Below are 21,454 nucleotides of genomic sequence, written 5' to 3' on the forward strand. Positions count from 1 at the left end.
AAATTCCCACTGAATAAAAAATAACTCTCAACTTTTAGGTTGTAAATATTTTTAAAGTCGACATTAGGTTAATTCTGTCTTTGTTAGAAAACATAATATGTATGATTCAAATCTTTTACATTTGTTAGTGTTAATTTTATGAGACTGCATATACCTCATCTTGGTGCATGTGTCTTGTGCTTTAAAAGGCGTCTTCTGCTTTGTGGAATGAATTGTTTTATATATTTCAATTAAGTCAAGTTTTATTTTATAGTGTTTTTTAAAATTATTTTTTTTAATGATTTATTCCTAGTTGGAAGATAATTGCTTTACAATATTGTGTTGGTTTCTGCCATACATCAATGTGAATCAGCCATAGGTATAACATATGTCCCCTCCTTCTTGTACCTCCTTCCCACCTCCCACCTCACCCCACCCAGGTTGTCACAGTATTTTTAAATCTTTTATATCCTTGGTGAATTTCTGTTTCCTTTTTGTAGTGAGAACTAAGGCTAGAGTGTGGAAATTTCCAAGTATAATTGTGAATTTGTTTATTTCTCTTTTCACTTATATCAATTTTCACTCTTATGTCCTTGGACTATGTTTTTAGGTACATCTCTGTATTTAGGATTATTATATCTTCTTGGTGAATTCATTATTATCATTGAATTGGATCCATATTCATTTCTGGTCCTTTTCTTTGTTCTGAGTCTGCTTTTCCTGATATTAATACGGTTCATGCAGTGTTACATTTTTTAAACTAAACATTTAGTTTTCAAATAATTTTAGACCTATGGAAAAGTTGATTACTTGGCACTCACTAGTTTTACTACTAATATCCTTTTTTATTGCTCCAGAATCTAGTCCAAGATACCACATTGCCTTCGGTCATGCTCCTTCCCTGGTCTGCCCTGGTCTGTGACAGCATCTCAGTCTCTTCTTCTTTTCCAAGATCCTGATAGTTTGAGGAACCCTGGTTAGATGTTTTGTAGACTGTCCCTGAATTTTGAATTTGTCTGATATTTTTCTCATTGTTAATCTGGATCATGGATTCAGACCTTCTTGTGATTTGTGCTGTTTTTAACACTGCATTTGAAATGGGTTTCTGTGAAACTTGCTGTCCCTTAACTTATAAACTTGCTGTCCCTAATCCGGCTGCTTTGCCAGAATGAACTTCACCCCAGCTTCTCTCTGAGAAGACTGCTCCTCTTGTCTCAAGCTCAGCCCCAAAGCCTCCTTGATGAGGTTTTCTCTACTTCTCACTCCAGAAGTCTAGGGGTTTCCTGAAGAGTCTGGCATTTCAGAGTCTGACAAAATTCAGCCTATTTGTCATGTGTGTCTTTCTCTGTTAGACTTGTGAGTACCTCAAGGTTAAGAACTATGTCTTATTGATTTTTATGTTCTTCTCTGGCCTTCCAAAGACTGGCCAACTAGCACTTACTACTCAAAATGTGACCCATGGACCCTAAACATTGGCATCATCTAGAAGTTCATTTGGAAAAGGAAATGGCACCCCACTCCAGTATTCTTGCCTGGGGAATCCCATGGATGGGGGAGCCTGGCACGCTACAGTCCATGGGGTCACAAAGAGTTGGACATGACTGAGTGACTAACACACACACACACACACACACACATACACCCCCACAGAAGTTCACTGAATGAAAATCATTAGGCCCTACCCAGGCTGGCTGCCCTGGGGTGGTTGCTGTAGTTACTTGCCCAGGCAATTCACATGGAAACCACCCTTTGGGAACTGCTGATGCTATCAATGCTTCACTAACTTTGTGCTCAATGAGTTAATAAATAAGTGATGGCAGCTAGCTTTTCTTCTCCCAAGTAATGCAATTGGGTTTGAAAGGGACAAGATGAAGGGGCAAAATAGGTGATTAAATAGTTAATCCCACTAGGGGATTATAAGTAGGGAAATATGGGAAACTCTGGTAAGTTAATGATTACTCGAGAAAGCAGGTTTATTTAACCACACAACCAAGCAGGCTTGCTTAGCAACAGAACATGCAACAGAAGCATAGGACATGCCCCCAAACAGTAAAACAATGGCGGCATAAGACCCACATCCTGCCCAGTGACTCAGTAAGTTAATGACCCTCAAAACAGGCTCTGTGCACACAATAAACAATCATTGATGGGAAGATGACTTTTCAAAACGAAAAACCCTCATTGTACTGAGACCTGAAAATATTTTTCCAAAATGCTTTGACAGTCCTGGCCTAACCATATAGGGAGGGACAAGTAAACTTCCCTACCCTATCTGGGGGAGGAACTGATGATGGAGAAATGACGTCTACTCAAGAAAGACAAAGAAAGTCCTCCTGCACCCTGCTTTTACTTTGCTTATAAAACTAAAGCCCACTAAGTTCTTGGGGAGCAGCATTTCTCACCCACCTGCTTGTAAGCCTCATCAGCGTCCTGTTCTAATAAATCACTTCTTATCTACCACTTTGCTCTTGCTGAATTCTCCTCGGTGCTGACATAAAGGGCTATGGTACCGGAGATCTTTGGACACTTCCTGAAATGACACCAGTCAGTTTCAGGTTGATCTCATCTATGCTCTCTCAGGTCGTCCAGCAGCCAAAGTCACACATTCACAGTGGGGCTAATAATAGATGTGCCATCTGAGCCAATGGGATGTTCTGAGTCTTCCCTTCTTCTCGTATCAAATAAAAGTTATATTCTTAGCTCCCTGGATTCTTATGAGTGTTAAATTAGATAACATGTATGAAGCACCTAGTACCATTTGCTTGGCACCTGGTGTGGACTAAACAATGTATTTGCTTTTGTTTCTTCAAGGCACCTGGTAGTCTTGTTTATTCCTAAGTGAGCAGATTCACTTCTGTTGTAATCAGTACATTCAGTTCTTGTTTTCAGGCCATTGACTCTTGGATATAGATATATCTGAAGGGATGATAGAGAGCCTTCCAGGGGAATTTTTGTTCACCACATTAGGACAGCAGTCCTATGAACATCTGACTGCCCCAGAACGCATGTTCTACCTAGATAATCTGCCCATGGTAATCTCAATTTTGAGTATATCAGAATAGGCTCGGAATTTGTACAGATTTCTCTCTTTCTCAAGAGTTGGCACTTGTTATTCTGGAAGAAAATACTAAAAATATAGCCTCCCTTAAAATTTCAACACCTCACATCACAATAATTCCTTGGTTTACAGAAAAATAAACTCCCCTAATTCCCTTGACACCTCTTACTTTGTTCTTTGGATTCTTGGATGAGTGGATGAACAGAGAACAAAGGTCAAATGATCATGCTGATCTTTTCTTGCCGCTTAGGGTCCCTTCTGCTACAACTGACTCTGACTTTATTGAGCAGATTGGGCAGAGTGAGAAGACAGAGTTTCAGTATTTAGCAGTTTGATCATCACTCATCCTAGAGTGTGACTTTAAGTAATTTCTCATTCTCTCAATGGCCTCCTCTCAGAATGTCATTGTTTTGCTATTTGGAGCTTTCTCAGGAAAGCAAATGTGTGCTTTGGCTTACCATTACGAATGTTATAGAGAAACAAAATCATAAATTTATAAAACATTGAAGCTGGATTGAAAGGCAAAGTGTTTTGTTCAAAGTTACAAAGCTTGTTTGTGGATGAATCAAGACCAGACCCTTTTTTTTGTCTCTCAGTTCAGTTCAAATTCTTAGATATTTTATACATTAAAGTTAGAGCCATCAGAACAATCCTCTGCCCTCTCCCCTCACCCCATGCTACCTGTTGTAATAAGTAGCTGTGTGAGCAGTAACTGTGGGAGATTTTTCTGCTTCAATATTCCCAATGTAATATTGGGAAAGTTTTTCATATTATAATGAAAACACCAATGGAGCAGCATATGTGAAACTTAATCATAATTTAAAAGAATATATTTATTTGACTAAAGCTTTTGTAAGAGAAAATTCCTTTCCCTCATTGCAAGGCTCTATACCATCTTTCTAATTCAATTCTTTTCTCATCAACCTCATGATAACTCACAGCCCATAACAAAACATGGAGACATTATAGGAAGCTGCAAGTCTGCCCTTGTGATGTTTGCTTTAAATTTAGGTGGTTGCCTTCAGAAACTATAAATATCTAAGCTATTTCTTAGGTCTTTCCCCATGTCAGGTTTAACAGATGAGCCAAATACAGAAAATACATAATCTATGGGTCATCTAGAAAAATTATTGCTTAATTTGTGTATTTATTCAACATGTTTACTGATTACTTAATGCCAGATTCTCTGCTAGGTGCTGAGGACAAAATGATGAGCAAAAGAAGACAAGACATCATTTCTGTTCCCATGGACTCTCTGAAATGAATGTTAGTGTCCCCTCAGCTTTCATATTTGTAACACTGAGGTCCTAATCTATGAGGAACTCATAGTGGAAAGTTGTTGCTGAATCATGAAAAGATGCCGGGATTCTTGGCCTCTGGAGGAGAAGAATTCAATCCAGGGCCAGAGACGAGGCTGATCGCTAAGATCTTTTGTGTAATAAAGTTTTATTAAAGTATAAAGGAGATAGAGAAAGCTTCTGACATAGGCATCAGAAGGGGGCAGAAAGAGTACCCCCTTGCTAGTGTTAGCAATGGAGTTATATACTCTCTAATTAGTTATTACAGTGAATCAAAAGAATGTCTGGAGGTTGTCCCTCACTAGACCTACTCCCATAATTTACATTTTAAGATAATAGGATTAGCCAGAAGGTTTTTTCCAGAGACTGTCCTCAAGCAGGATACATTATTGTTGTATAATCCTAAGGAATGTAGAGTGAAAAAAAAATTTTTGTCCTTTCTTCCTCCATGAGAATTCCAGATGCCTCTCTCCCTGGGGACCCCTAGACTTCTTATCAACCTGCCTAGGAAATGACTCTCTCAATAGGATTATGAGGACCTCATAGTGGATTATGAGGTCCAAATCCACTATGGCTGGATTTGGAGGTGGGCCTTTAAGGAAGTATTTAAGATTAAATAAAGTAATGAGGATGGTGCCCTGATCTGATATAATTAGTGTCCTCATAAGAAGAGACACCAAAGTGTGCTTTCTCTCTGTGTGTGTATGTGTCTTGTGAGGACATAGCTAGAAGGAGATTGTCTGCAAGCCATGAAAAGAGCAGTCACCAGACACTAGCCCTGCTGGCACCCTCATCTTCCAGCCTCCAGCACTGGGTGAAACAAATGTTTATAATTTAAGCCACCCGGTCTTTTGTAGTTTCTTATGACAATCCTGGCTGGCTAAGGCATGGGACCATATTCTAGCAAGGAGAATGAATGTCACTCTTGGAGTCACAATATGAGTTTCAAGTTATAACTGCAACAAGTAACTACAAAGGATGTCTCTGTGGAGAGATCAGGGAAGTGGCCCTGGGGAATTGAGACTGGGCTGAACCCAGAAAGAAGAGGAGGTTTCCTTGCCCAAGGTGGTGGTATGGGGTGGTGCCCATGGAAAGACCCTCTTGGGCAAGTTCAGTGATGGGAAGGAGAGAAGTGTGTTCAAGGGCCTGGACAAGAGCAGTGCAGCCTGAATGCAGACAGTGACTGGGGGTCAGCCCCAGAGGATGCTGTAAGGTTGGCTTCATTCACGCAGTGCCATCTACTTCATGGATGTTTGTGTTTACTCAAGAGAGATTTGAAACTGCTCAAGTGTTTAGAACAGTCACCTGATCAGATTTTAAAAAAACTTGTTCTATCTGCATAGTGCCTAGAAGGGTGTTCAGAGCCAATGTGGGAACTGGTGAGAAGGGTAAAGTTGAGGTTCAGCAGTGTCCTTATGGGTATCACAGCACATGGGTTGGGGGGGGGTGTCCATCTGTCCTCAGAATGGCAGAGCAGAGCAGAGATTGGTGTGGCTGGAATCCCAGGACTCCTAGCCTCTGGCCCCAGGCAGCCCCATCTTTGGCTGCTCAGAAGGAGGGTAAGAGGCTGGTTTATGTGGTGTGCTCATTCATGGTCTCTGTAGGTCATGGGCAGCATGAGGGCCCCTAGCACTAGCTGCTCCACTACATCAGGCTAAGCTTTGCAACTGCCAGTTGCAAACACACCCAGTGTTTCACTGCTGCCCAAGAAGCAGACGTGCAGCTTCCTGTGAGGTCTGGGAAAGCCTAGAAGGGATCCCATGGGAGTAGTTCAAGACAGCAACCTGGAATCTGTCTCCACCTGGAGCAGACACTTCTGTTCACAGCTGACACAGTTTTGCAGTAGTTTTCAGGCTGGCAGCAGAGTGTCTTCAAAGTTTGAGTTCTATCATTACATTGATAAAACTTGATGAGAAAGCACTTGATTGAATTAAAATAATCCACTTTAATACATTTTAATTGGTGTTCTGAGTCTGTGGTGTATTTTCCATTATATTTTATGCATTAAAAATTAGAATGTGGAGAAATGTTGCTACATTTTGTGTATTAATCTTGTATCCAGAAACCTTGTTAAACTTGCTTACTTTTTTCAATAATTTATTGAGTAATTCTATGTAAATGGTTGTATCATATTCAGATACTGACAATTTTAGCTTAATTTTTTTGATAAGACAACTATTTTTATTTCAATCTTTTTTTTTCCTATTTTTCTCATTAAGTGGAAAATGGTGATAAATGGACCCAAACAAAAGCCCCATGCTGAGGACTGAAGAGTTGCCCCATCAAATTTTAACCATTCAACTCATAAGATGGGGCCCAGAGGGAGGCAGAGAAATCCTCACAGGGAAGATAGTGATCATAGAGACCTTGAAGGTGAGTAGAAGCTCAATGGAGAAAGATAGGGTGGTGTCACATGCAGAGAAAATAATTGCAGGATAGTTTATCCATATTTTTATTACTTTCTATGTTTTCTCTCCTGCTGACTGTTGCTTCGTATCCAATCCCTGATGGCTATTTTTTGGGATATAAGCCTGTGATAAACTTTATTTGAGATTTTTCTATATGATCTATCAATAGAATACATATTTTTCAAAAAAGATTTTTGTATTTCATGTATAGCATATAAAGATGCTTAAAACTCAATGTCTAATCTATCATTTCATTTCCACTTTATTTTAATGTTTTATATTAGCAAGTCCTTTGCCCAACAGAAATCTTTTATATTTTGATTTAATTCTTAACTCTGTTAGGAATTTATTTTGATAGGTATATGGGATAAGAACTTATTATCTTTTTGGTTACAAACTGCAAGTCATTTTCCTAACGTAAAATAGCCCATATCCCATTTTTTTTTCTAATGGATCCTTTAACATATACTAAATTCTTATATACATTAAAGTCTACTCTGCTCATTATTTTATTCTATTAAAATCTGCTAGAGCAAGGGAAGGGTCTTTAAGTCTGAAGAGCCAGCATGAAACCTGGAGCATAGGAGGTACATAAGACGTATTCATTGAATAATGTGTTAATATGCTTGTTCTTGATGACAAGACTTCACAAAGAAGGCTCAAATAATGGAGCCTGTTCTGTGATTCTAAGATAGTAAGTCCATGGATATGTTCTCCTTTGCTCCAGTCCTACAGAAATGACCCATCATGAACAGAAGCAGATTTACTTTCTCATTCCTGGACCATCTGTCTTTCCTAAAGTGGTTCATAGAAGGTGAAGGCTGGGAGATCTCAGCTGAGCTCCTGGCTTATGCTGGAGGGAGAGCCAGACTTAGAGAAGAAATGCTTTTCCAGAGTACAGTTAGCTCTGACACTCACCGTAAAAATCATTTACTAAATGTTAGAAGGGGCTGAACCTAATTAGGGACAGCAGGAAGAAATCACATCACTGCCTTGTGAGCTGCAAAGCCTTGCAGCTTCCAGCAATCATGGCATCGTCACAATGTCTGCCATAAATATTATTCTTGGAATCTAAACGGAGGTTCCTAGAAATCAGTGGTTTGGGGCAGGCTTCCGTTTTGCTGCAAATAACCATGATGTGTTACAGCTGCCTGTGGTCAAGTTGCCTCATGGATGTCAGGGTTGAGGGGCAGGGGTGGAGATGAGTGGCCCAGAGTGCCACACTGGGACTCTGCACTGTCATGTAAGGAGCTGAGGGGCTGCGGACCAAGAATGGTGGCTCATGCAATGTAAGCCCCTAGAGCCAAGGCTGGCCTTGATGGCTACGTGCTGTAACTGGGTCAGGCATGGTAGTTAAGCAGGCTGGGATATTGGCAACCCTGGTGGAACAGGGAATAGGAGTGGGAAGAAGCAGGGAGACTGACCCAGTTAGAGAGAAAGCCCCTGGGAGAAGCAAGCCCATAGCCTGGAAACACATGGCCATTTTCCTCTCTCTCTCTCAAACTTTAATTTATTGTGGTAAGAACTCAACCTGAGATTTTCCCCTTTAACAAACATTTGTGTGAGTAGTATGGTCCAGTAGACTATAGGCATGATGCTCTGCAGCCAATATGTAGTCATCTTACTTGACTGAAACTTTATCCCTAATGACTAATAGCTCCCCATCTCCCCCTTGTTCCTGGCAGTAACTACCCTCCTCTTCCAACCTATGACTTTGACTATTTTAGCTTCCTCAGAGCAGTGAATCATGCAGTATTTGTCTTTCTGTAGCTGGTTTATTTCTCTTAGTGTCATGTCCTCCAGGTTCATATGTGTGTCCGTGGTTGTATATGGCAGAATTAGCTTCTTTTGGAAGGTTGAGTGGTATTCCACTAGTAACACAGCAGAGAGGGAGGGAAGGATGCTCCTCCTGGGCAGCTGTTACCAGATCTGGAAGGCCATGTTATCTGGACCATGTCATATCTACCACTCCAGTTCCTGATCACGACTGCCTTGCAACTTCCCTCCCCACCATGTTTACAAAATATTTGATCTGAGCAAGTAGTTACTTTTCTTTGCCACATGTACCTCAATGTTACATGTGTACTGTAAGAATAAAATGTTTGATCTGAGGTGTTTGAATCATGACTAACACAGGGGTTAGGAAAAGTACTGCAAGCTATGTCGCTTCAGTCATGTCTGACTCTTTGCCACCCTATGGAGTGTAGCCTGCTAGGCTTCTCTGTCTGTGGGATTCTCCAGGTAAGAAAACTGGAGTGGGTTGCCATGCCCTCTTCCAGGAGATCTTCCTGATCCAGGGATCGAACCTGCGTCTCTTACATCTCCTTCATTGGCAGGAAATGTTCTTTGGGTTCTTTACCACTAGCACCACCTGGGAAGCCTCAGGACAAGTACTGAAAACCAGTGAAATCACAGGGTTTCTGGGGAACCATGGGGTGGGAAGTGGGAGAGGAGAGGGAAGACAAAAATGGAAGACATTGCCCACTTGTCCAGAAATAAGAAACTTCTGAAGATAAGCACTAATACAGAATTTCTGAAATAGCAACATTATTTTTGATGTCTTTAGAAAAGGCTGGAGAGAATTAATTTCCACAACTAAGCAAAACTGTCTTGGGACCACAGGCTAGATGTGACATTCTCAGTTACTGACTATGTTAACCTGGTGCTGGCCTTCAAACTGCTGTCAGTTTCAGTTGCATGTGTTCAAATGTTTCCTGATGCAAAATTATTCTGTTCATTTGGGAAATGTGACCCTGTCCTTTTTGTCTTATTTTCATTTATGTTCAACTAGTGAGAAACTCAAGATGGTGGCGTAGAAGGATGTGCGCTCATCTTCTCCTGAGAGAACTCTAAATTTACAACTCACTTCTGAACAACCATCGACAGGAGAATGTTGGATCCCACCAGAAAAAGACCCTATGTCCAAGGGCAAAGGAGAAGCCCCAGCAAGACAATAGGAGGGGCAAAATTGCATTTAGAATCAAACCCCATACTCACCAGAGACACTTGGAGGGCTCAAACGAAACCTTGTGTGCCCCAGGAGACTCCACAGAGACTGAGCCAGACCTGTCTTTGAGTGTTTGAATGTCTCCTGTGGAGATATGGGTCAGCAGTGGCCTGCCGCAAGGGCAGGGGCTCTGGGTGCAGCAGACCTAGGTATGGCATAAGCCCTCTTGGAGGAGGTCGCCATTAACCCCACCAAAGAGCCACTAGAACTTACACAGGACTGGGAAAACAGACTCTTGGACGGCACAAACAAAACCTTGTTCGCACCAGGATCCAGGAGAGAGGAGCAGTGACCCCACAAGAGACTGACCCAGACTTGTCTGTGAGTGTCCAGGAGTCTCTGGCAGAGGCATGGTTCGGCGGTGGCCTGCTTCAGGGTAGGGGGCACTGAGTGCAGCAGTGCATGCACAGGACCTTTTGAAGGAGGTCACCATTATCTTCATTACCTCCATCATAGTTTGGCCTCAGATCAAATAACAGGGAAGGAACACAGTCCATGAACAGAGAATTGGATTAAACATTTACTGAGCATGGCCCCACCCATCAGAAAACGACCCAGTTTCCCCCTCACTCTCTCCCATCAGGAAGCTTCCAAAAGTCTTTATCGTTCTCCATCAGAAGGCAGACAGAATGAAAACCACAATTACAGAAAACTAATCAAACTGATCACATGGACCACAGCCTTGTCTAACTCAGTGAAACTATGAGTCATGCCTTGTAGGGTCACCCAAGACGGACGGGTCATAGTGGAGAGTTCTGATAAGATGTGGTCCACTGGAGAAGGAAATGACAAAGCACTTCAGTATTCTTGCCTTGAGAACCCCATGAACAGTATGAAAAGGCAAAAAGATAGGACACTGAAAGATGAATTCCCCAGCTCAGTAGGTATCCAATATGCTACTGGAGATCAGTGGAGAAATAACTCCAGAAAGATTGAAGAAATAGAGCCAAAGCAAAAACAACATCCAGCTGTGGATGTGACTGGTGATGGAAGTAAAGTCCGAAGCTGCAAAGAACAGTATTGCATAGGAACCTGGATTGTTATGTCCATGAATCAAGGCAAATTGGAAGTGGTCAAAGAGGAGATGACAAGAATGAACATTGACATTGTAGGAATCGGTGAACTAAAATGCACAGGAATGAGTGAATTTAACTCAGATGACTATTATATCTACTACTGTGGGAATCCCTTAGAAGAAATGGAGTAGCCATCATAGTCAACAAAAGAGTTTGAAAGGTAGTACTTGGATGCAGTCTCAGAAATGACAGGATGATCTCTGTTCATTTCCAAGACAAACCATTCAATATCATGGTAATCCAAGTCTATGCCCCAACCAGTAATGCTGAAGAAGCTGAAGTAGAACGGTTCTGTGAAGACTTACAAGACCTTTTAGAACTAACACCCCAAAAAAGATGTCCTTTTCATTACAGGGGACTGGAATGCAAAAATAGGAAGCCAAGAAACACCTGGAGTAATAGGCAAATTTGGCCTTGGAGTACAGAATGAAGCCAGATAAAGGCTAATAGAGTTTTGCCAAGAGAATGCACTGGTCATAGCAAACACCCTTTTCCAACAACACAAGAGAAAACTCTACACATGGACATCACTAGATGGTCAATACTGAAATCAGGTTGATTATATTCTTTGCAGCCAAAGATGGAGAAGCTCTATGCAGTCAGCAAAAACAAGACTGAGAGCTGACTGTAGCTTAGATCATGAACTCCTTATAGCCAAATTCAGACTGAAATTGAAGAAAGTAGGGAAAACCACTAGACCATTCAGGTATGACCTAAACCAAATCCCTTATGATTATACAGTGAAAGTGACAAATAGATTCAAGGGATTAGATCTAATAGACAGAGTGCCTGAAGAACTATGGATGGAGGTTTGTGACATTGTACAGGAGACAGGGATCAAGACCATCCCCAAGAAAAAGAAATGCAAAAAGGCAAAGTGATTGTCTGAGGAGGCCTTACAAATAGCTGAGAAAAGAAGAGAAGGGAAAAGCAAAGGAGAAAAGGAAAGATATACCCATTTGAACACAAAGTTCCAAAGCATAGCAAGGAGAGATAAGAAAGCCTTCCTCATTGATCAATGCAAAGAAACAGAGGAAAACAATAGAATGGGAAAGACTAGAGATCTCTTCAAGAAAATTATAGATACCAAGGGAACATTTCATGCAAAGATGGGCACAATAAAGGAAGGAAATTGTATGGACCTAACAGAAGCAGAAGATATTAAGAAAAAGTGGCAAGAATACACAGAAGAACTATAAAAAAGTGATCTTCATGACCCAGATAATCATGATGGTGTGATCACTCACCTAGAGCCAGACATCCTGGAATGCAAAGTCAAGTGGGCCTTAGGAAGCATCACTATGAACAAAGCTAGTGGAGGTAATGGAATTCCAGTGGAGCTATTTCAAATCCTAAAAGATGATGCTGTGAAAGTGCTGCACTCAATATGCCAGCAAATTTGGAAAACTCAACAGTGGCCACAGGACTGGAAAAGATTAGCTTGCATCCAATCCCAAAGAAAGGCAATGCCAAAGTATGTTCAAACTACCACACAATTGCACTCATCTCACACACTAGTAAAGTAATGCTCAAGATTCTCCAAGCCAAGCTTCGACAGTACATGAACCATGAACTTCCAGATGTTCAAGCTGGATTTAGAAAAGGCAGAGGAACCAGAGATCAAATTGCCAACATCTGTTGGATCACTGAAAAAGCAAGAGAGTTCCAGAAAAACATCTACTTCTGGTTTACTGATTATACCAAAGTTTTTGGCTGTATGGATCACAACAAACTGGAAAATTCTTAAAGAGATGGGAATACCAGACCACCTTACGTGCCTCCTGAGAAATCTGTATGGAGGTCAGGAAGCAACAGTTAGAACCAGACGTAGAACAACAGACTGGTTCCAAATTGGGAAAAGAGTACGTCAAGTCTGTATATTGTCACCCTGCTTATATAACTTATATGCAGAGTACATCATGCGAAATGCCGGGCTGGATGAAACACAAGCTGTAATCAAGATTTCCAGGAGAAATATCAATAACCTCAGATATGCAGATGACACCACCCTATGGCAGAAAGTGAAGAACTAAAGAGCCTCTTGATGAAAGTGAAAGAGGAGAGTGAAAATGTTTGCTTAAAACTCAACATTCAGAAAACAAAGATCAGGCACCTGGTCCCATCACTTCATGGCAAATAACTGGAACAGTGTCAGACTTTTATTTTTTTTTGGCTCCAAAATCACTGCAGATGGTGACTGCAGCCATGAAATTAAAAAACCCTTGGTACTTGAAAGAAAAGCTATGACCAACCTAGACAGCATATTAAAAAGCAGAGACATTGCTTTGCCAGCAAAGGTCCATCTAGTCAAAGCTTTGGTTTTTCCAGTAATCACATATGGATACGAGAGTTGGATTATAAAGAAAGCTGAGTGCAGAAGAATTGATGCTTTTGAACTGTGGTGTTGGAGAAGATTCTTGAGAGTCCCTTGGACAGCAAGGAGATACAACCAGTCCATCCTAAAGGCAATCAGTCCAGAATATTCATTGGGAGGACTGATGCTGAAGCTGAAACCCCAATATTTTGGCCACCTAATGCGAAGAACTGACTCATTGGAAAAGACCCTGATTCCAGGAAAGATTGAAGGCGGGAGGAGAAGGGGACAACAGAGGATGAGATGGTTGGATGGCATCACTGACTTGATGGACATGAGTTTGAGCAAGCTCCAGGAGTTGGTGATGGACAAGGAAGCCTGGCATGCTGCAATCCATAAGGTCTCAAAGAGTTGGACATGACTGAGTGACGGAACTAAACTGAGTGAGAAACTCAACCTGAGTTTTACTTGAAAGTTACTTTTCATGTAATGATCACTCATTCCCAGGACAACTGAATACTATATGCTGTTTCTACAGGGTTTCTGGTTAGCGATCATTTTTTTCCCTGTAGATTCTTGGCCTGGAATTTTATAGTAAAAGACTGAAGAAAGCATGAAAGCAGAAACACTTTTAAGATAAGCACACTTTTGAGATAAGGAGAGGCAAGACCAGTTCTGCAGAGAAGGCCATGTGTGGAGCAGCAGAGGAAAGGGAGATGGAAAAGGAAGCAGAGCGCCTGCAGGACAGGTGGGCAGGGTCCAAGTGACCCCTCACAGAGGTCCCGGACTGAGTGTAGTGCCCACTCAGAGCAGTGCTCCAGACTCTCATGGACCTGCAATCAGCCTGAGCTGGCACAGAATGAACACCATGAGTTTGCATTTGGCAATTGTTATGGGCCAAATCTGGAGAAGGCAATGGCACCCCACTCCAGCACTCTTGCCTGGAAATTCCCATGGACGGAGGAGCCTGGTGGGCCACAGTCCATGGGGTCGCTAAGAGTCGGACAAGACTCAGTGACTTCACTTTCACTTTTCAGTTTCATGCATTGGAGAAGGAAATGGCAGCCCACTCCAGTGTTCTTGCCTGGAGAATCCCAGGGATGGGGGAGCCTCGTGGGCTGCTGTCTATGGGGTCACACAGAGTTGGACACGACCGAAGCGACTTAACAGCAGCAGCAGCATGGGCCAAATCATGTTACCTCCAAATTTGTATGTTGAAGTCATAATCTCTAGGACCTCAGAATGTGACTGTGTTTGGGGACAGGGTCATTGAAGGGGTGATTAAGATGAAGTGGAGTCCTAACCCCATAGGACTGGTGTCCTTATAAGAAGAGGAGATCAGGGGACCTTCGTGGTGGTGTGGTAGTTAAAACGGCACTTTTCAATGCAGGGGGTGCAGGTTTGATCTCTGGTCAGGGAGCTAAGATCCCTTGCCTCATGGTCAAAGGACCAAGGTGCAAAACAGAAACAATACTGTAACATAATCAATAAAGACTTTTTTTTTTTTTAAAGGGAGATCAAGATCCAGACATGCAGAGCAGGATGACCATGTGAGGATACGGGGAGAAGACAGCCATCTATCTGCCAAGAGAAGAGACCTCTTGAGGAACCAGTGTAGCCTACACCTTGATCTCGAACTTTTAGCCTCCAGGACTGTGAGAGAGCATGTTTCTCTGTGGTGTTTGTTATGGCCATGGTAGCCATATCTTATAAGGGATATAAGACTGCTAATAACCATTGAGAGAGGTCTACTGTTGTTGGGGCTGGGAAGTGACAAGATTAGGGGAATTAGGGAGATTCCTCACTTCATGGTTGCTGAGAAAGGTTTGAATTTGAGGAAGAAAGATCTCTTTCTGGGCAGTTTGTCTCACCTCCTCTCCCTTTTTACTGAATAGTACACTCTAGGCATGTATTTTATACCATTTGGCTCCCCATGAGGCCCCCTAGTATGGATCCTGACCCAGGTTGTGTTGAAAGCTCCAAGACGCTGCTTTTTCCCAGGCCCAGGTGCCTCTGCAGTTGGAGCAGAGTCTGTTCACAGCTCTGGAAGCTCTTCAGCCTGGGTCAGGGTTTGGGGGGCCCCTGTATCTGCCTAAGTTCTGGGTCATCCTGGCCACACTTTTACTTGCCCTCCTTGTTCACTGGAACTTGATAACATGGTACAGCTTTTGGCAAGTAGCTGGCCCCTCCCCCTACTTCTGTAATTGCCCTCAGATTCTCTGCTCTGTGGGGTTCTCTGCTACTTCTGCCTGCCCATCATCCTGGGCCATGGACTCAGATGGATGGGAGTTCAGGTGTCAGCTCCTTCTGGGGGTGGTGAGTGAAAGTTGCTCAGTCATGCCAGACTGTTTGTGACCCCATGGACTATAGCCCACCAGGCTCCTCTGTCCATGGAATTCTCCATCCAAGAATACTGGAGGGGATTGCCATTCCCTTCTCCATGGGATCTTCCTGACCCAGGCAGGGATCAAACCTGGGTCTCCTGCATTGCAGACAGATTCTTAACTGTCTGAGCCACCAGACCAAAGGACACCCTATCAGCAAACAGTGCAGTTTCATGGTCCAGGGATCTCTCTGCTTGGCCAGGACCTGAATATCCTGGAAAAGAGATACCCTTGCTGAAGTGGGGCCAAGTGGGTTGGGGGCCTCTGGGTGCAGGAAGATGGGAAGACCGAATGCCAGCTGGAGGGAAGAAGAGGCCTTTAAACTAGGGACCTTGAGTCTGCGGCTCAAGTTCTATCTGCATGCAAATCATCTGAGGAGTTTCTGAAAAAGGTTCTGGTGCAGGAATACCCATGTTGGCATCCTCCCCAAGCAGTCCTGAGGCAGGAGCTCCCCAAATCCCTTTTGAGAAACATTGCCCAAGCTAGTCCACTGTTGTGATTTCTTCATGGGCAGAGTCTTCACGACCACTCTTCGCTTATTTCCATGAGGATATCTATTTGTGACTTAAGGAGAATATGAAGTATAAAATACAGAGCAGGACTTCCCTGGTGGTCCAATGGTTGGGAATCCTTCTTGTGATGCAGGGCACATGGGTTTGATCCCTTGTCCAAGAGGATCTAACATGCCTCGGGGTGGCTGAACCCACGTGCCATAACTACTGAAGCCTGCATGCCTAGCACCCATGCTCAGCAACAAGGGAAGGCACTACAATGAGAAGCCTGTGCTTTGCAACTAGAGAAAACCGGCGTGCAGCAACAAGGACCCAGTGTAGCCAAAAGTAAAATGAATAAATGAAGTAAATAAATAAAAACAAAATACAGAGCAGATTTAAGTTGAAAAATACAGATGAAGAAATGCAAGTTGTATCGGTGCCTGTGCCCTGACTCTTACCAGGCCCAGGGGTTTGTCAGCTTCCAGTCCCAATGCTCATGGGACAGAGACAGACGATAGACATGTGAAAATAGTGAAAAGAAATGCCAACAAGGCAATGAAAAGTGAAGAATCATTGAAGGAAACGTTTTAAAACTTGAGTGGGTAAAATGATAACTCTAAAACAAATGATGAAAAAGAGGAATAGTTAGCAAAAGTATAGTAAGAATCAGCTAAATAACAAAAGCAAAGAAATATTACTAAAACTAGTGAAATGGAAAATTAGCCTAGAAGTCCATCATGAAAGAAAAAGTATTAGGAGACTGAGGGAAGGAAAAATACATGGGGCGTGGTGGGGGCTAAAAAAGACCTAAATGAATACAAAATAATTACAAAGAAAAACAGATAAACATGAAAAGACTGCTTCTTTTACTCTCTTTTTGAGATAGGGGGAAAAATGGAGAAAAGTAAAATCAGCAAACTTGACAATTACAAAGATGGATGGTAAAAGATGGATAAGAATGCAAAAGGAAAGCAAAAACAGCATAAATCAGAAACACGGAATTTGTGAAACATGGCAGAGTTACAAGGGTTAAAGAGTTTTTAAAACAGAATAAATACATCCTCAAAGATTAGTAAACAAAAACAAACACACTGAAAAAAAATATCCCAGAGTTGAAAGCCAGCAAGTGGAAGGTGTCCACAGCTTGTCCTTGAGCGGGGACAGCTGGCTGGGCCCGGCATGGGGCTGGAGCTGCATAGATGGTCCTTGCCTCAGACTTCACCTGGCACCTGGGCCTCAGCGACACTCCAGGCAGTTCCTGCATTTGTCAGGGGGAAGCCACCTGGAGCAGAAAAACACTTTCAAGTGTATTGCACTGTATAGGGATGGTGACAGTTTACATGTCACCTTGGCCAGGCCACAGTGCCCAATAATTTGCTCAGAATTCTGTCTAGATGTTGCTGGAAAGATATTTCTAGATGTGATTGATATTTCCAATCCATTGACATTAAAGTAAAGCAAATAACCCTTCATAAAGTGGGTGCGTGCGCGTGTGTGTGTGTGAGTCACTTCAGTTGTGTAAGACTGTGGTGGAGACCCTATGGACTGTAGCCCACTTGGCTCTTCTGTCCATGGGATTCTCCAGGCAAGAATACTGGAGTGGGTTGCCATGTCCTCCTCCCGGGCATCTTCCCGACCCAGGGATCAAACCCACATATCTTACATCTCCTACATCTCCTGCATTGGCAGGCAAGTTCTTTACCACTAGCACCACCTGGGAAGCCCCCATAATGTGAGTAGGCCTCATCAATCAGTTTGAAGATCATCAGAGCAAAGTTTCCCAAAGAAGGAGTTCTACTTCAAGACTGTGAGACAAAAACCCTGCTTCAGTTTCTCAGATTCATTACTGCAACTTCAACTCTGAATTTGCAACCTAAGGCTTGCCCTGCAGATTTTAGACTTTCCAGACCCCACAGTCGTATGAACCAATTCCTTACAATCTCTCTTTCTCCTATTGGTTCTGTTTCTCTGGAGAACCAACTAATATAAGAATTATTGTCTGCGTCTTATCTCTATAGTAGCTGAGACTCTCCACACATGAGAAGTGCTAAGGCCCCTTGTTTCTTGTAGGTGCAGACAGGCCGTGGGTCCCAGTGTCCCAGGCCCTGAGACTTTGTGTAGTGGGGACATCTGACTGTGGGCCCTGACTGAGGACTGGTTCAGCAGCTTTTTTCCTATCTGTGAGTTGAGAATGCTTGTAGGGCATTTGTGATGATTCCAGATACTATGCTGATGAATATGCTGGATACATCAAAGACACTTAGGAAAAGGTGCTGAGTCTTGTCATTGAGAGTTCTTTCCTGGTGCAGAGTAATGAGATGAGATGGGCAGGAACTAAAGAAGCAGGGAGGGGCTTCCCTGGTGGTCCAGTGGTTAAGAATCCTCCCAGCAATGTAAGGGACACCGGTTTGATCCCTGGTCCAGGAAGATCCCACATGTTGTGAGGCAATGAAGCCCGTGTGCCACAACTATTGAGCCAGCATTCTAGAGCCCTTGAACCATAGCTACTGAACCCACAGGCTGCAACCACTGAAGTCTGCAAGCCTAGAGCTTGTGATCCAAAACAAGAAAAGCCACTACAGTGAAAAGCCCTCATGCTGCAACCAAGAGTAGCCCCATTCGCTGCAACTAGAGGAAGCCCATGCAAAGCAATGAAGACCTAGTATAGCCAAAATTAATAAATAAATCTTAAAAAAAAAAAAAAAGCAGAATGCACAAACTCAACTCTTCTTCTCATGGTCCATCCATTTAGAAGCAGCCCTTGGTGGAAGTTAAAACTACTCCTCCACTCATTTGTTTTCTGGGGCTATCAGACCCTTTAAGAATTGAAGAATTAAGAAAGATCCAATCAGAGGAGGCTTTGGTGGTTTTCAAATAAGATGGCATAGCCAGACATTTGGCATGTGGACTCTCCTGGGCAGGAAAGGAAATGACAAAGTGGGTTCCACATTCCTGTCATCCACCTCCCAGTCCTGGGCTTTGTAGAGAATGCTTGTGGCATCTGTCACTGAGCAGAGGGACTCTGGGATGGTGGTGCTGCATCCCATTGGGTCTCCTCTCAACTGGGCAGGAGGAAAGGCTGACTTTGAACAAGGTCATGTGGCCTTTAAAGATACATGATCAAGAGCAAAGAACCACACCCATTCAGAAGCATATGAGCTCTGGGCTTGATTTTTCAGCCACCCTGTGGGAATCTCAAGGGAGATGGAATGAATAACATGGGTGTTCTGGCCGATTTTCTTAAAGGGGAGCTCAGGGCTGGGTTTCTTTAGAACAACAGGGATGAGTCATGCACTGGGAGCCCTCCCAGCCCTGGTCATGAACGTGGAAGTCCACATTCTCCTCCAGTTCCTTCTCCTCCAGGCTCCCAGGAGTATTGACTGTTACTTTGAACTCCCACAGTGACCTGGAATCTATTGATGAATGCAAGTAAATCTGGCTTCCAAACATACTTGTTTTAGGGATCAGGTGACCAGCTGGGGTAGAATCCTAGGGGTTATTGGAAGATCCTTCCAAAATTTGGTATCGAGGTTGAGCAAAGCCAAGCTGAAGGCTTGGAGAGGCAGCCATGGAAGCTGGGGTGGACTCAGCAACTAAGAGAACTTCCGGGTGGCAGTTGAGTTGGACACCAAGGGACAGAAACATCAGCTGGAGGAGGAAGAACACATCAGGAGAGTTCGTTGCTCACCTTAGAGACAGGTGAGTGTATGGTACAGGGCCATGTGGGCTGAATTAAAGGTAGAGGCTGTAGATGCATGGGAGCTGGATTCTGTGTGTTGAGATTGTGCAAAGCCAGCTGGAATCTGCACTCTGCACCCCATGGCCAGATCTTTTTTAGAATGTTTTAATTTTTTTTTAATTTAACAGTGTGACTACTAAATCAACATAATTACAGTTCAAAAATGCTTCTTTCCTTCCAAGTGAACAGTAAATGAAGGTCACTCTTTAACCCAAATAACTAAATTACAAAATACGTGAAAGGCAAGATTTGTTCTGAAACCAAAACCACAAATTAAAAATATGAGGCAAGAAGTGTTAGAGAAATGTTTGACATTGATATTCGTGTCAGCAGTTGATCAAGTCAAACAAAAGTTTAACTCCTCAGTGTTTGCTGTAGAGATTGCTGGTGCCCACTTACATACATCCCATTCTCCACTCCTTGCTGGGCACAGGAAGACGCTACCTCTCAGCTGCCCCGCTCCTGCTTCTCGCCCACAGGCTACAAGCAGAATTACCAGGTGTTTCTCCCTACCTGTGGCAGTCGAGAGCTCTTGCTGGCTGTGTCACCTGTGGAAGTCCCTGCCGGGGTGACAGACCCACATTTTGGAAGCTGCTTGGAGTTCAGAGCCACTGCTTAGAAGGTGGCTGCTCAGATCCATGATCTGTAAAGCCATAGACATTTTTGGCTTCTTTGTTATCAATTACAAATTAGCCTATCTTGACTAATCCAGTGTTTGTTGGAATGTCAGGGTTATGTGTAAGCAACCCTATAACCCCTTAACTGAAACTCTGTTTGCATGCCTTATTCTTCATCTCTTTATTGAATAAACTCACTACTTAGCAAGACCCTCAGGATACTTTGTAGTTTCTTCCCAGCCTGCTTTTTCTTTTGTCACTCCCAACACAAATACATCCCAATTCCACTTGGCCACACATGCTCTACTTGCCAGGCTTTTAAAAAAAAGTTTTTTTAAATTAATAAATGTAAAATTTCCCATTATCAGTCACTTATTAAAAAACAAGCCCTTATTTGTAAATTACATAGCATGTCTTCTCTCTATAGTATTGTGCATCCCAACAATAAACATATCCAATGCTTCCAAAAATTCACTTACATTTAAATAATATTCTTAAAGAGAATAATTGATGTGAAATTTTAATATAAAAATTCAGGTCAGCTGTAATATGGGATATTGTATTATGGAATATTTTTAAAAGCAGAACACATAGAGGTTAACAAGCCAGCAGTTTTCACCTGGCTTTAGTTTCTGCATTATTTTTACTACCTCTCTCACTTCCTATGAAAGCTGTTCTTGCTACTCTTTGAATATTATCTCTGTAGGCTTTCTCCTGCACCTCTACATTCTTGCTCACGTTGAACCTTTGAATTTGTCAATCCATGCTACGTTCTTTGCTGTGTTTACTGAAAGAATAGTCCCCTTCAAAGCCAAGTTCAAAGATTTCTCTTTTGAAGCCCACATGGCTCTCAGGGAGTGAGGGCTGATTCTTTTACACCCTCTGAGCTATTGAGTTACACTTCCATTCTGGAGTTAATCATGATCCATGGTGGTTGGCTAGTGGCCTCTGTCTTTTCAACTCCACTCTGAATTTTGCAAATAAAATAGGAATGCAGAGAAGTATAATCTCATGCTTGACCCATGAGATATTGAAAGATCATTAGGTTTAAAGTTTTTCTTTTCTTTTCTTCTTTGTAGA

The 21,454-nt window shown here is 42.6% G+C and overlaps 1 long non-coding RNA gene across 2 annotated transcripts in view; it reads left to right on the top strand.

Moving 5' to 3' along the window:
• LOC133246275 (uncharacterized) overlaps nt 1-18,682 on the top strand; it is a 39,394-nt gene extending 20,712 nt beyond the window's left edge. Inside the window, exons 1-3 of one of the 2 annotated variants that reach the window (XR_009735993.1) lie at nt 3,887-4,303; nt 6,555-6,708; nt 14,653-18,682. This is a non-coding gene — a long non-coding RNA (uncharacterized LOC133246275). Of the gene's footprint in view, nt 1-3,886; nt 4,304-6,554; nt 6,709-14,652 lie in introns of those variants that run through there. The other variant, XR_009735992.1, reaches the window with a different exon arrangement.
• Nucleotides 18,683-21,454: the final 2,772 nt, after the last annotated feature.

The sequence above is a fragment of the Bos javanicus genome, chromosome 4 (genome assembly GCF_032452875.1).
Source record: "Bos javanicus breed banteng chromosome 4, ARS-OSU_banteng_1.0, whole genome shotgun sequence".
NCBI classification, from domain to species: domain Eukaryota; kingdom Metazoa; phylum Chordata; class Mammalia; order Artiodactyla; family Bovidae; genus Bos; species Bos javanicus.